Below are 15648 nucleotides of genomic sequence, written 5' to 3' on the forward strand. Positions count from 1 at the left end.
ACCCATGGTTCTTGGCTACCCGCTGGGTTTCCCTTGTCTTTCAAAAATACTTGAGCGCAATCACTAGATTGCAGGGTTTGTCTTAAACTCAAAATACCTCACTCTCGAGGTTGGCCTTCCTAGTGCCATAGTACTTACAGATCCTGAATCTGTTCTTACCTCCCCTTTTAAGCCCTTGTCCTTATTCCTTAGGAGATGTCAGACCATGCCCCTTTATATACTGTAGATCATATCAAACATTTATGTTCATTACCGTCATTACTATCAGAGACTCCAGATGCACCCCTAGAAGCGGTCTCCAGTTTACCGGAACAACTAGAAAAACTGAAGAAGAAACAGGTCAGGCTCCAACTAATGGTACTTATGCTAACAGATTATCTCAAATCGGGTGTCATACCAGTAGGATTACAGGTGCGGAACATTCCATGCATATTTACGGATAATCCCAAGTACACGACAAACTTTAGCTACATTGGAACTACATGTTCCAGGCAATGGTTAGCATTGGGCATTGATATTGCCACTGAGACACTTAAAACACTGGAGATTGAAATCAGTGACCTCCTAAAACAGATTAATGACTCAGACCCCACACCTGAATGTAAGAAACTGCTTGAACAAGTCGAAAAGGCAGTAGCAGAGTTTAACTACATAGAACAAAACAAAAAGGCAAATAAAGTTAAAAAAGATATCAAGAACTATAGTGCTGAGAATACTTATCCCTATCTTAATAAAGATTTTTATACTAACAGACCTAATTTCAATCCCCACAATAGACCGTGGGGCCGTTATAATAAACGGCAAAACATAGTGGGATTCTCCGATACTTCGGAAGATTCATCTGACCACTCAGACCCCGGAGAAGGAGGGAGTAATTCAAGAAGAGGTGGAGGAGCCCCCCAAGGGAATTTTTTATCCAGGGGCCAATCAGGAACTCCTCAGAGAGGGAGAGCGAAAAAACCGCGCAGATGGTTCAACGCCCCAGGGGAGCGGAAAACCCGCAACAACTTTTACCAATGGTAGCCCCCTCCCTGCAAAATGCTCCTGAGGTAATTCCAATCTTCAATCTGTCCAACCACATACTACAACACTCTGAATTAGAACTTTTGAAGAAGGGACTGTCCTTTGTCCCCACCATTCGTCCAAATTTCATGGAATTCCAGACTGAATTACTCAGATTCTTCAGACTTATCCGTCTGAAGGCTTTCTTTCAGCTGCACCCCCCACCTCAGTCCAACCGCAACACACCCTTCAGCCCTCCTTCCACCTTCCTGCCATCTGCTAGTATGGTCCCATCCGAAATCGTGACTTTCGAAAAAATGATTATTAAAGATCTAGAGTCATTGGAGAAGAAAAAACTATTCATCCCTTATAACATCCCCAAGAGTGAGAAAGAAGCAATCAGCACACTTAAATCTAATGCTGATCTGATTATCAAAAGTGCTGATAAGGGCGGAGGAATTGTGCTACAGAACATTGACTCTTATAAAGATGAAATTAATCGTCAACTGAACAACAGAGAGCACTATTTAAGACTAGGACGCAACCCAACCAGTGATATCCAAGCACAAATTAAAAAGCTGACCTCAGATGCCAAAGATGAAGGCTACCTTAGTAAGAAGGAATATAACTTCCTGAATGTCAAATGTCCACGCTTACCTGTGATTTACACCCTCCCTAAGATTCATAAGAACATTGAGAAACCACCGGGAAGACCGATAGTGTCTGCCTGTGGCTCAATTTTGGAACCACTGGGTTCCTATGTGGATTTTCACATCAAAGATTTTGTGCCATCTACCAGCTGTTATGTCCGTGACAGCATGGAAATGATAAACTTGGTTGAGCATTACCCTTTTGACCCTGGTTCCCAGACACTCTGTACCTTGGACGTAGAGTCGCTCTATACTAATATCCCTCAAGGAGCGGCTCTACGGGTCATTCAAAAAATCCTTGACTCCAGGCCCAGACCCCACAGAGTACCGACACTCTTCATACTACAGCTATTGGAATTGTGCCTCACAAATTTTTTTTTTGTCTTTGATGGGGTATTCTACCAGCAGGTAAAGGGTACGTCTATGGGGGCTATTTTTGCCTCCCACCCGGCAATATTGTTTATGGACGCGCTCAAGACGGGCACGATCCTATCGGATTTCAATCCATTTCGTTCTGGGATCGCCATCTGGCGACGGTACATAGATGATATTTTTTTGATTTGGAATCTGGACGAGAAGACCTTAGAATCTTTCTTACACTGGCTAAACAATAACTGTGATGACCTGCAGTTTACTCTCTCTCATCATAAAACAGAGATCCCTTTCCTTGATTTGACAATTTACCATGAGGAGGGTGAATTGCTAACCCGACTATATAGGAAACCAACCGAACGCAATACGTTGTTGAGGTATGATAGCAACCACCCTAAAGCCCTTAAAGATTCTCTCCCCTACTCACAATTCCTCCGTATAAGGTGCAACTGTTCATCAAAACTTGACTATTTCAGAGAGGCAGATATTTTGTCATCCAAACTAAAAGCGCGGGGGTACCCAAAGAGATTAGTCAGGAATGCCGCTAAACGAGCATGGTACTGCCCCCGAGATGTCTTACTTGAACCAAAAAGTAGGGAGAGGACTGAAAGAATTGCTTGTGTAACCACTTTTTCCCCAGTCTCGAATAAAATTCGAAAAACAATCCTGCAGCATTGGTCAATTCTGAACGCAGGCCAACTAAATTTTGAAAAGCCATTGTTTGCGTTCAAAAAAAGCAAAAATATAAAAGACCATCTTGTCCGGGCGGCCCTACCCACACCACCCGTAAGTAACACGATTGAATCCAACTGGGGTTTACCACCTGTGACAGGGCATGTAAAATGTGGACAATGTATTGTGTGTGATTTGACACTGGAGGGGCGCACTTTCAGTCACAATAATGTCACAAATGAGATGAAAGTCTTAACAAACTGTAATAGTTGCAATGTAATTTATGGGGTCTTATGCCCTTGTCCAAAAATTTATGTGGGGCAAACCACACAGAAGGTGAAGACACGCATAAGCCAACACCGGAGCCGCATAAGATGTGGGACTCTCAATGCCCCGCTAGTGGAACATTTTTCATCCCTGAAACACACGGCTGACGACCTAAGATGGACAGTCTTGAAATCAGTGAAATTACCACAAAGAGGCGGCAATCTGCAACAAATTCTGAATCGTGAGGAACTGAAATCTATTATACAGTTTAACACCATCCACACGGGATTGAACCGGAGTGAGGACTGGACCACTCTCTTGTGAATAAACTATATCGAATTAAGGAACTGTAAAGCAGAAAGACTTAGGGGTCTCATCTATTAGTTTTTAATGAACATATATGTGTCACAATTGTTTCACTCACACTGACCACACTGGTACGCATGCACTCCCCCCACTCCACCCACCCCCTATGTATCTTGCCAAGCGACAGCCTGCGTTATACTACCCCTGCAGCAGACCTTGGGCTCACCCGACTAGGTGGCTCTCTGTCCAGTAATTCCAATGATAAGCAATTTGCGCTAACCTAATCCCCTTCACTGGGTCCCCATGCAACTTTAAGCTATGGGTTCCCATACTTCCCAACTTCATAGTACCCCTTAACTCTGGGACATTTCAAGATGGCGCCCATGCAAGCGCCCAAGAACCTCTTCCATTTCTGCAGCAATTCATGACGTGGACACTGTTCCAAGATGGCGCCCGAAGTCGCCTCCACGTGACCGGACCGCTACACTATGACTAGTAAGCCCGGGAATACCAGCGGTAACCGGCATTGAAACGAAGCATCCCGGCCAGACGCGAGCTCCATCTTTACTCGGTAAGTGGCTCTTCGCCGTTGGCTCCAGTCTGATCCTGACTAATTCTCAGAGATTGGGCGCCTTGTAAACTCCCTCCTTAATTTGCAGCGCAACATTGACGACATTGATCGAGTATAGAGTGCACAACTATTCACCATTTACCAGTGGCCATCGAGCCCTCAGTGTACCATTCAAGAACGCTAAATAAGGTAAAAACCCCCGTAACAATTGTCCGTTTAGACCCTCCGGACTGTATTCTTGAAAAACATAACTTTGAACATAATTTATTTCAGCCCGTTAAAAATCGGCGCTTTCAGAAATTGAGCCATCTCGCCCCAAGATTCAGTTGGAAACATATACGTATTAAAACGAGCTCACAATGGGTAGGTAACCTAAATAAATCACTCGTTCGTTGTCCCGCCCCTACCACGCATACTAAAGTGCATCTTTCCCACAGCCCGGCTTAAAACCACGATGGGAAATATCTAAACCCCTCAACCAGGACCAGTACTGTATCCCTGGACGCTACCCCTGGGCGCGCGAAGCAAGTCTGACGCCTTACTCAATACCTCACAACATAGAGGTACGTGCTGTGCTGACCAGTAAGCGTTCAAAGGTCCAAAAACCATAAAAAGACCAGACATGCATGTGGCCCGGCTCAAACACCAGCTCACTGAGTTATGGGCATCCCCCATTCACTAAACACATTGCTGCACAATCCCCTCAGTCACTTGTTGTGCACAAACTCCCAATATTTTCTGCACTTGAGTCACTGCGATTCCGAGGCTCAGTGTTAATATGTAAATGCAACGTGACTATGTACTTCACAAATGGCACTGTCACCCAGCACATGTCACAAACTGTGATTTCAGATGTATAATGGAAATTTAAGGCATGCGTTGACCGCTCTCCTCAATTTCTCTAAAGATTTTTCTTTGTGCTTGTTTTCTTATCTTTTCAACAGGCTTTGTTACATTCAGGCAACTCTAATTTTTAAGTCCTGATGATGATCCCAATTAACTAATTGAGCGAAGGGATCGAAACGTCGACACCTATGAGTGTACATACATGTAGCATTTCAAAATTTGATATTGTTTGTTTCACTCCAGGCGACACTGTCATTATTTCTTTTCAATTATAAGTGCCCTGTTTTGCTCTTTTTTCCTTGCCTGAAAACACCCCTTTCACTTTTCTCTATCTTCTCCCTTTCAAAGTACGGCACAGGCTTGTGTCATACTCTCTGTCTGAAAAATATTGTGTTGAAATTGATATTGATTGAAAAAATAAATTTCCTGCCCGGCTGGGCAGTGGAAAGTTATCGTATAGTAGTCTATTGTGTGCTATACTGTATTGTGAATATTTTAAATAAGCTAGGAACCCTTGTTTCTATAACGCAGTTATACCCATGGTTCTTGGCTACCCGCTGGGTTTCCCTTGTCTTTCAAAAATCCCCTAGAAGGGGAGGCATCACCTTTGCACCAGACACTCCACCCCCTCCCTCTGTCTCCCTTGCTGTCCTTGTGTGGAGGCCATTGACCTCCTGAGGCAGATCTCTGTGGGGCAGATAACAGTGCTGAATGTCCTCCAGGTACATACCAATCACCTTTCCCAGATGGTATCTTTCTATAAGGGCATTCACTCTGACATATCTTCCCTAAAGAGATGGAATCAGGCTCCAGACTCCACACTGACGGCAGCAGTAGCCCAAATTCAGCTTTTCCACCCTCCTCCTGCATCTTCCCCATCCACAGTTGTGATTTCCCTCTCCGACCAGAGCACACACAAACATAAACATGCATCCACATCAAGATCCACACGCAGCACAAAAACACACAGACAGAAGGGCAAAAATACACACATGCAAGAGACAGACGACACAAGCACCACCACAGACATGGCAACAGACACACACCTACTGCACCACATGTCACATGTCACACAAACCAGAAAGCAGGCAGACAGCACACCATCACACACAGACACAACAGACATCACACTAGCATCCACAGAAAGGTTGCATACCTCACAACCCTCAGCCTTCCACAGCCCCTAACCTTACCTCTCCTCATACCATTCTGGCCAACAACCACACCTTATTGTCCTTGACCTCTTCTCTACCCAAACAGACCAACCCCCTCCCAAAACTAAGAAGAAGACCATGACACACCTGCCATACCATTCTACATCCCCCCAAACACCAACCCAGCTACCTACAAAAAAGAAGATTACTCCCCAAGGTTCCCAGAAGAGGAAAGTTCCCAGTTAAAAAAAGTCCACACCCCCTCTTGAAATTAAAATAAACATTTATAAAGTGCGACAATCACCTTGGGTGTATCTAAGCACTAAACCCACCCAGTAGCTCGAAACCCCAATAATCCAAATCTAAAAAAACAACACCCCTCCCTATTGCCTTCCAAACCTTCAGCATTATAGAATTCCCAAATCCCTGAAGACCAGCCCACCACCAACTCCATCTAACCCTCCCAATGATGTTGTTACCCCCTCCTTCTAGGCCTCCTACGAACCTTGCACCACCCCCCTCATGATTCCAGTACTCCCACAGACCAGCCCAGTCCTCCGTAGTCTTGTCCACTGGGGACCTTACGTTCCAGGGAGGTGTCCCTTTGCAGGACAAGTGTATGCAATTGACATGGATTGCTTATGGTCCGTGGAGTCTGAGCACTCTGTTATGATGTAGTATAGATTGGTGTGCCTATATTGGCTAAGTGTCAATTACAATATTAGGTTTGTCTAGGAGTGAGGCATGAAGTCACAAACCTTTGCATTTGAAATTAGATCTCCTCATTGTTTCTGCTTACAGGTGTCAACATAGTACAAGTGTGGCAAAGTACAACAATGTTGGAGAAGCATGCTGCATATGCATCTAATGGGCTGAAAGACAACGGTCTTATCAATAAACCTGGATGCATATGGACTCTTCCTCCAAGGTAGTAACTTTAGCCACATATATGCACACAAAGTAATGGGACAATTTATATATGTGACTTGATAGTGTTGGACCACTGTCTGTGACTTCTATAGATTTGATTAAATAGTAGCAATGACAACATTGCACAGGTGGCTGCCACTTTAGGCCAGTACCCTTTCAAGGTAGTTGACCCATATTATACATGTCCTGTGCCTATGGTGAGTGTGAGATAGGTTTGAATCTGACAATGTCCTGGCCCTTTTTCCTTCCAGGACTTCCCTTTATTTAGATATTCCTGTTAGGCAAGGTGTCTATGGTCTGTATCCTACAGTGCATACAATTTGGATGTTAGTCCTTACATTCTAATTATTTGGGGATATCACATGAATGATGTTTGTTGGTCCATGAAATGGCTTACAATGTGTTTTTTTCCTTACAAAGACACTATTGTTGTGTGTGTTAGTTGCATGTGGACTCAGGGTATGTTATATGAATCGTTGGCAGACAATTTGAATGCTAGTTATGACATGGTGTGTTTGTAGAGTTGTACAGTGCATAGCGTTGTAATGTACCTATCATTCTGGGCTTATGCAACAGTTGGAGTATGAGAGTCTGGGCATTTCCCTAATCTGTGAACTGGACTTAAGCCACGTCATGCTCATGTGATATTCCTTTAGAATCAGTGTTGGTACACACATGGCCCTGCCTTTGCTTCTATATCCTGAAATTTAATGCACTATAGTAGAGAATGGTAAGCAGCAGGATATGGGATGTATGACCTATCCAAGGGTAATGTTAGTTGTATTGTGTTGTTCAAGCTTTTTAAAGAGTGTTTGTGAGATAAGTGAAGTTGAGGGTGTCCATATGCCCAGAGAGAATGTGTGACATGCAAATTGTGCCCAAGACACAAGGCTTAGGACTTCTGAGTTGTGGTTTAGTGGATTAGTCTAGTGTTTGTTTGCATTGTGAAATGGTTTATGTTTTTTCTCACAACATCATGTTGGGTATTTTAGTTTGACAAGGGTTTTGTTGTGGAGAGTCATAGGGATGTCTATCATGAGTATGTGGCTACCTTTTTCAACCTTCTGAGCAACTTGATAGTGCATTTCACAAAAAAGGCACACGTTCTAAATGTTGTACTTTCAGGCATATGATGATTTTGGGATAGAATATGCCACACAGAACATTGTACCTAAGATGCCTGACTGTTTGTGTTCGTTAAAGGCTGTGATAGTCATATTAGTCATGTGACATGCATGTGACTTTGCTTCATAGAGATGTGGGGTTGTCACAATACTGCAAATATCAAGGACCCTCTGCAATTAATCTAGAACTCCTAGGACAGGGCAAAAATACAATTGAAAGCAAAATTCCTAGGCAGTCAAACGGTTCAAATGCTTAAACAACTCATCACAACAGAAACACCATGATATAGAAAACTCAGTGTAGGTACAATGAAGCTATATTAAAACATGTATAAATTTTATTTAACTCAGAAAACAAATGTAATCTGGGAAGGTAGGACAAAACATCAATTCATACGTAATAATTGACGCATCACATACATAACATAAGCCTTTCACCCTTTACAAAATAGTGTGATTCCGATATCCCTTGTATGTTTTTCTTCAGTCTTTACCCCCCTCCATGTTTTTCCCTCCCCCCTTTTCCCCCTCCCTATCCCCTCTCCCCTTTTTCTGTCTGTTTCTAGTTTTCCATCTGTCTTTAACCCCTTCCATGCTCATGACGAGCTCAGCTCGTCATGCAGTACACTGCTCGTGTGCTCATGACGAGCAACAATGGCATTTACAGACCCCTCAGCACAGGAGGAGAAAAGTTAAAGCACCCACGGTGTTAAGTCTTCTTTTATTTTCCTTTTTCTTCCTTTGTTCTTTTTCTTTTTCTTGTTTCTCCTTTTTCGCTTCTCTTTTTGGTTTCATATACCACTGTTGGAAACCACAGAGCACTTAAGATGGATCTACGTCATTTCCAACACTGGGTGAAGGTTTTAACTTGAGCTACTTACCCATCCATGGGCTTTTACTCTTGGTATAAGGTAGCACTTAGTATAATATAGAACTCAGTGTGGTTTTTAAGAATTGTGTTTTATAGAGTTTTTATCTGTCCCGTAGGATAAAGTTGTGGCCCTCCTGATGAAGGCACTTTAAGTGCTGAAACGCGCGTTGAGAAGATCCATCTTATAGCCACCATACCTATTTCATTATGTTTATATGTATGAAATGATATTTTTTCCTACCTTCCTAGATTACATTTCTTTTCTGAGATTAATGTGATTTGTTTCTCAGTGAAAATATGTTGTATTGTACCTATGAATTGTTTGAGTATTTTTCTAATGGATTTTTGTTTTTAAACTAAGTTAAATAAAATGTATATATGTTTTAATACAGCTTCATAGTACCTACACTGATTTTTCTATAGCATGTTGTTTCTGTTGTGATGGCTTGTTAAAGCATTTGAACTGTTTGACTGCCTAGGGATTTTGCTTTCAATTGTTCTCACAATACTGACAGGAGTGGATTGTGCTTGTTGTGTCCAAGATATTTCATCTACTTGTCTGGGCCACTGGTGGGTGCTGCATGGGCTAAGTGCGTTAATTTTTTATCAAACATTTCGCTGAGCTCTATTTATTTCAAAGGGTAGTTTTTATGAACATTAAATTGACATGTTGGGAATGCTAGGCTCTATCAAGTCCTATTAGTATATTAGGAGTGATCTACATTCATCTGTGCTTGGTCATCCAATGCCCCTTCGAACCCCCTCATTTGATGCAGCTGAGGATATACCTTTTCTGCGTGACGCTGCACAGCAACACCCTCCTTTTTATCCCAGTTTATGCGGGAAGATGAAATCTCATTCTTTAGTAACAGCAGTGCTGTAGAGGATATTGAGTCCAGCGTGGTTGCTGTGTGTCAGCCTGGGCTGGGCCTGTCCGTGGACAGATTCCCATGGCCTCACAAATGCTAATGACTACAGGGTCTGGCATCAGAGCACTGCCTTTAGGAGGCAGTCAGTGTTTCAAGCACAAGATGGTCAGCCACCTCCCGTGGGTTTTGAATCCATGGTGCAGCAATGTGATGCATATTTAACGCACAGCACCCCTCACCTGGGTCCTTAGGAAAGGCCTGAAATGGCAAAATGTTTAGCAAAAACAGCCTTTTGAATACAAACTGTAAAGAGTTTATTTAATTTGAGTTTCTTTTTCTGACAGACTTGCCTTGCTGTCACCCCTCACCATGCCTAAACAACGCATCTGCATAATGGCAGCGAATAGCCACAGCACTTGAGGGTGCAATAGATGAGACCTGCACCTGCCGCTGCCTGAAGGTAAAGCAGGTGATCCTGTGGGATGCCCAAAAAACTAAAGTCACATCATTTGGAGCTGAGCATATGTTAGCTATGTATTTAGTACTTTGTGTATTGCAAATAATGAAGGAGAGTTGAGAAATGCTTGATGATGGGCCAGATCAAACAAAGATGAACTGGAAAAGTTGTTAACCCTAGTGGATTGCCCTGTGCTACATGTGGTCACCCCAGTGGTCTGTGAGTCCACAGACGTGTTGGGGGCCCATCTGCTGTGCAGGGGCTACAGGGATCTGTTTTACACCTATGCACCAAATTGACAGACGACGGAAGAGGTGGGTGTAGAACTGCGATGCATAGCTGCACATGTTGAGGGAGAAATACATGTTTGTGGGCTGAGCTAGCTAAATAACGGTAGAGGTGAGAGAGAGTTGTGATAACATTTTGTGCATGGAGGGGAGACTCAGACGCAAAAGGGGCAGAACAGTAAAACTTAGATGAGAGTGGAAGGAAGGAGTAAAGGTCAAAGACAGTGCTTGGATAGGATACATAAAGTATCCTTATTATTAAAATGGGGATTGGAGGAAATGTTGGGATGTTGGTATCAGAGTGTCGGACCTTGAAAAACTCGTTAAAGCCTGGGCAAGGTATTTTTTGGAAGAGGTAGATGTGAAAGAGGAAGAACCAGCTAGACAAGGTTAGAGGCTAGCAAGAGATGAGAGATGGAGTATGTAGCAGTACGGTGAAAGTTGGCTGTGATAGAGACAGATTCAGTGAGAAAAGTAGTTGTTAATTCGCAAAATTATTAGAGGTTTGGAACACGGAACTGTGATGTGGATGTAAGAGAGCCACAGTGAGACAAGGTAACAGGTTGTTGGGGAACAAAGTGGATAGGTGGATTTTCAAGGGGATATACCAGCTGTGAAAATTAAGATGCTGGATGGAGAGATGAGAGGTGTTGGCCAGTAGATGGATGGTGTGTTTAAATATGACGATGTTCTAGTTTGTCAAATGACTATTAGTGGGCCTTAAGCAGAGTAGAGTGAGTGAATGGTGAGAGGCTAATGAATAAGGCCAGATTTTTTAATCAATGTAAGGGTCAGGATGAGAGATGTGGTGAGGTGTTAAGAGTGAATAACAGGTGGGTATAATGGTGCACCTTGTCAAAAATGAGTGCAACAAAGCCGATGGAAAGGGTAGAGATGGGGATGAGAGGGGCCCATTACACATGATATAGTTAGCAGCTGCTGAGGAGGTGATAAGTACAGGACACCTTGAGTACAGCATGAAGGGGGGAGGTGTTGTGTACATAGAGGTGAAGAGCGGTGCAAGGAATGTAGGTGTGGATGAAGAAGGGCAGCAACACAATGAGAAGGTGAGAGTCTGGGTGGAATGGTAAGAGTTCAAGGATAGAGCTTAGAAGAAAGAGATGGATTTTAGAGTGGCAGTACCAGAGGGTGGTTGTTGGGAGCTTATGGATGAAGGAGAGGTTAAGAGATGAACATGTAGTTTGAGGTGGATGTGGAAGGGGTAAAACCAGCAAAAGTAAGGAATAAACAGTCCACCTCTACGCCGATGACACCCAAATCTATTACTATATTAAAACTCATGCTGACATCTTATACCTGAACAACACCCTTACCGAGATCCAAACCTGGTTCCATTCAAATCATCTCAAACTTAACCCTAATGAAACCGAAATCATTCTCTTCTCCCCTAAAAATAACCCTCTCCCCATTCAATCATGGATTTCTAACCTTAATGCACTCAACTGCTCATTCACACTGTCCAACTCCGTCAAATCTCTTGGCATTTCTATCGACAACACCCTAACCCTTAACGTTCATATCAGAAACTCTGCCAAAGGAGCCCTATTCACTCGCCGTCACCTCAAGAAAATCAAACCATTCATACCCACCGATGATTTTAAACTTGCAGTTTAGTCACTTGTTCTTTCACTTATTGATTATGGTAACGCCATTCTCATTGGAATCCACAAGGTCCACCTTGCTCCAATCAAAGCTGTGCTCAACCTTGCAGCCAGGCTAATCACAGACTAAAAACGCTTCGATTATAACTCCCCAGCTCTCAAATCTCTTAAATGGCTCCCTATCGAAGGCAGATCTGCTTACAAAACTGCCTGCATTACTCATAAAGCCCTCCACCAAAACACTTCGCAGTACCTCTCCAAGAAACTCCTCATTGCTGGCACCACTCGTCCTTTGAGAAGCACCAACACCCTGCTCCTAATCCCACCTCTGCATAAAAAGAAAGCCACACAATCTTGCTTCTTCTCTGGCAATATCCCTACGATCTGGAATGCCCTCCCAAAATACCTGCTCTGTAATCCCTCCTATTCCAGTTTCAAAAAAGACCTCGAAACCCACCTCCTCAATCACTATTGGGGATCCTAGCCTGTGCCCTACAGCTGATCTCTTATCACCATACTGTATTTGTTCAGTAATATATGTCTTTCTTCCTAATTACTTGAAATGTATAGTTCCAGATCCTGTTTATCTATCTTGATTTGTATAATGCTCATGTTGTTTTTACTTTGTATATTTCACTTTATTGTTTCCTTACCTTTTATATGCTTTTATACCATGTTTGCCTTATACTATCCTAATCATGTAAAGCGCTCTGATACCTCTGGGTCTAGCCAGCGGTATATAAAGCTTTTAAAATAAAAAAATACATAAATAAATAAATAAGGATAGGTAGATGTAAGTATGCAAAATCTGTTGCCAGATGAAAGTAAGAGATGTAGTTAGGGGTCGGTGCCGCTTGCTGTCCATCACCGATTGTTAAGTTCATGTTGCAGAAATTGCTTCTAGGAGACCACGAGCATCAACAATCCCTATTAGCATCACAGGGCAAGTCCCTATCGAATACCTTGCCAGAGTTGCGTGTGGGCATAACTGCTAAGTTTCTCTTTGTAGGTAGATTTTGTCACTGACTGGACAGTCTTTCCCTTGGATACTGCCCCAGGATGGAGGTATTGAGGGTTCATGGTTTATTGCCTGATACAGATCCATTGAGTATCGGGCCATTGATTGGGGCCCTTAGCACCCCAAGGAGAGACTCCAGGATGTGTGTTGCTGGCCCACCTTGGGGCAGACTACTCCCAAAACCCCTACACCCCTCCCCAAACTTCCCAGTACACTACACACACATGGGTACTATTGGCATTATGAATTTGAATGTCAGAGAAATAGGGAAGACAAGGAAGATGAACGCATTATCAGGAGGCACAGGGCACAAATAGCACTGTTACAAGAGACCTACGTGTCATGGGGGCAGGAGACCCAATTCTAGAAGTGCTTGAAGAGTCATTCTTTTCGCACAGTCTACTCTTGTTTTGCAAGGGGAGCCTTTGTGTGGTTCCATCCAGGGTTCCCGTCCCATTTAGGCCATTAGATACTGCCATAGACCCTGCCTATGTCTTTGTCTTTGTAGAGAGTTTCTTTGATGGTAACCAATATTATTGGGCAGTGACAATGTGCTGAATGTAGTCCAACCACCCTTTCTTCTGCACCCATCCCTCATCCTCAGGAGGTGCGCCCATATGTCCTGGGTTATGGGTGGCAATTTCAATTGTGTCCAAGAGCTACGGCTTAATCGTTCTCACCCCTGTTATTCTCTCCAGTGTTGGCAGCGACAGCGTACCTTTCACAATGGGCTGAAACCTACTCTCCTCGATACTGTTGGTTGATCATACATCCGGAGACCCAGGGGTACTCCTACTACTATGCAGTACACAATCTATACGTTAGCATTGATAATATTTGTTATCAGTACACACTACAGCCTGAGGTGCTAGATGCTGAATATGTGGGGGGAACATTCTCGGACCATAGCCCTATGCTCATACACATTGGGTATCAGGTGACACAACCTCCTGTCTACACATGGTAACTGTAGCCTACGTTGTTGTTGCCCCATGCATTTTAGGAATTATTGAGGGAATCCATCTCCAATTATTTCAACTGGGACATAGGCACATCTAGGTTGTTGGAGCAGAAAGCCCTGAAAACAGTCCTGAGTGGCGGGTGCTTGGGGCTTGGGTGGGGGCTAGGGCCAATATCCGCAGGACTTTGATGTAAAAGAAGGCACCACTAGGTCAGCAGGAGACTGTGGTCTGGTTACAGCCTGGGATGTTACCCACACTGACGGGAACTCAAACGCACATCAGCCATCTCATTGAGCAACTGCATTGCATTGGCTTTAAAACATGACAAGCTAAGATGTATGCGGAGGGAGATAAGTCAGGGCAACTCCTGGCCCGCCTCTTCTGAGGTATAATGCCAACCCAGCACATTCCAATGATTAAGGATCACCGGAACCAGATGCACACTGGTCAGGCAGCCATCCATGAAGCCTTCATGGTGTATTGTCATGGCCTGTATGATCCCCACAGTCTGAGCAGCAGGTAGATATTTGAAAATTCCTGACTAGATTGAATATGCCTGTACTAAATCCTGCAGAACGTGCAGAGATTAACACCCCATTGGCTGGAACTGGAGATACGCGAAGTGATTCTGAAAGCTGCCACATTAAAAACTCCGGGGTTGGACAGCCTCCCATCCCTCCTCTACAAGGCCTATGCGTATTTGCTTGCCCCCAGGTTACTGTATCTCTATCAGGCCACCTTGAGTAAGTGGAGACAACCGCAATCCATACAAAAGTCCTTGATGGGTTCACTTGTAAAACCCAACAGTGACCCGGCGGAACTAAGTTCCTACCGTCCATTGTCCATGCTAGGTATGGATTTTAAAAACCTTAGTAAGGTAGGGACGCTCTGCCTGCTGGTACACATGCTGCATCTAGTGCATAGGGTCCAAATTGTTTTTTATCCCTGATAGATTCACCACGCTTAATATTTGGAGGCTAATAGGGTGCTGGAGCTGGCCAGGGGGAGGTGGCCCTACGTAGCCTGTCTAGTGCTGGATTTAGAGAAGGCATTCCATACCGTTGATTGAGAATACCTATTTACCACTCTGTTAAAACTGGACATTGCTCGGCAGCTGCAACAAGACATATTGCTTTTTTCTACCAAGCCGACTGCCCGAGTCGGGTTTTAAAAATACAGATCATCCTCTTTGACAGTGAGCATGGGCACTCGTCAGGGCTGTCCCCTTTTCCCACTGCTCTTTGCCCTGGCAATGGATCACCTACCCAGCACCTTTATTAGGGGTGGGAATCATGGGGAGTTCCACTAGGCAGTGAGGTACATATAGTATCCATTGATGCAGATGACATGCTGCTCAATATTCAGTATATCCGCTGCGGATATTTCTGAGATACTAGCAGATTTCCAGAGTGTGTCAAGTTTGGGTGTTAACTGGGCCAAGTCTTGTCCTTTTCCCCTCTGTGTGGATTATCCTTCACAAGAGGTTATGGCAGGAGAGCAGAGGGTGATGTGGGAGTTTCGGGTGTTTTGGTACTTAGGGTTCTGTACCTATCATTATACAAATGATCTCATTGTGGAAATCTGACCAGGGCCAAACCTCCTTACGCACACAGATGGCTTTTTGTTGCATTCTCCAAGGATGTATATGACTTTCCAAGATGGGAATGC

This window comes from Lissotriton helveticus, chromosome 3_1 (assembly GCF_964261635.1).
Source record: "Lissotriton helveticus chromosome 3_1, aLisHel1.1, whole genome shotgun sequence".
Taxonomy (NCBI): Eukaryota; Metazoa; Chordata; class Amphibia; order Caudata; family Salamandridae; genus Lissotriton; species Lissotriton helveticus.